The sequence below is a fragment of the Ricinus communis genome, chromosome 1, assembly GCF_019578655.1.
Source record: "Ricinus communis isolate WT05 ecotype wild-type chromosome 1, ASM1957865v1, whole genome shotgun sequence".
Taxonomy (NCBI): Eukaryota; Viridiplantae; Streptophyta; class Magnoliopsida; order Malpighiales; family Euphorbiaceae; genus Ricinus; species Ricinus communis.
The window spans coordinates 28,604,946-28,605,801 of record NC_063256.1 but is presented as its reverse complement, the minus strand read 5'-3'; the positions used below and the strand labels follow the sequence as shown (position 1 = coordinate 28,605,801).

The following is an 856-nucleotide window of genomic DNA, read 5'->3' as shown; positions in this document are numbered from 1 at the left end:
TTAAGAACATTCACTTTAATATGCTTTCTTCATTTTATGGTATGCCTAGTGAGGATGCATTGACATTTATTAGAGATTTTTATGCTATAGTTCATACTTTCCCATTATCTAGATTAAATGAAGATCAATTGAGAATGAGGTATTCCTTTATTTATTGAAAGAAAGAGCAAAGACTTAGTTAATGACCTTGCTTCTTAATTCTTTGATAACTTGGGATGAAGTTTACCAAAATTTTATGAGTAGGTTTTACTCACATCAAATGACCAAAGAATTAAGGATTGAAATTTTCAACTTTTATCAAAAGGACATTGAGTCCTTTCATGAAGCATGGGATCGCTTCAAATCACTTCTATTATAATACCCACACAATGGATACCCACTTCTAATAACTAACCAATCATTTTAGGATGGGTTGACACAACAATACCAATGTATGGTTGATAATGCAGCTGGGGGTGCTATATTAAAAAGGACAGTTGATGAGGTTTTTGACATCTTTGAGATGTTAGGAGCCAATTCTCAATAAAAAAAAGTGTAAGGACAAAAAGTGTAGGAGTGAATAAAGTAGTAGCTAATAGTGAGATGATCATGCAATTGGCTGAATTAACAAAACAAGTTAAGATGCTTGCTTCAACCAAAAATACACCAAGCAATGAGGTATGTGATATTTGTGGTATTTATGGTCATGCTGCTAATGTTTGTTCATCTTTCTATAATTATAAAGAAAATATGTATGACCAAGTAAATTTTGATGGATTTTCTTACCAATCCAGGCAACCTATGAATGACCCTTATTCCAATACACATAACCCAAGTTGGAGAAATCATCCAAATTTTTCTTGGAGATATAATGATC

At 32.1% G+C, this 856-nt stretch overlaps 1 non-coding gene across 1 annotated transcript; it reads right to left on the bottom strand.

The window, feature by feature from the left end:
* Positions 1–268: 268 nt before the first annotated feature.
* On the bottom strand, positions 269–376 carry LOC112534322. The gene has a single exon (XR_003078618.1). It is a non-coding gene; the product is annotated as a small nucleolar RNA R71 (small nucleolar RNA).
* Between the last annotated feature and the right edge of the window lie 480 nt (positions 377–856).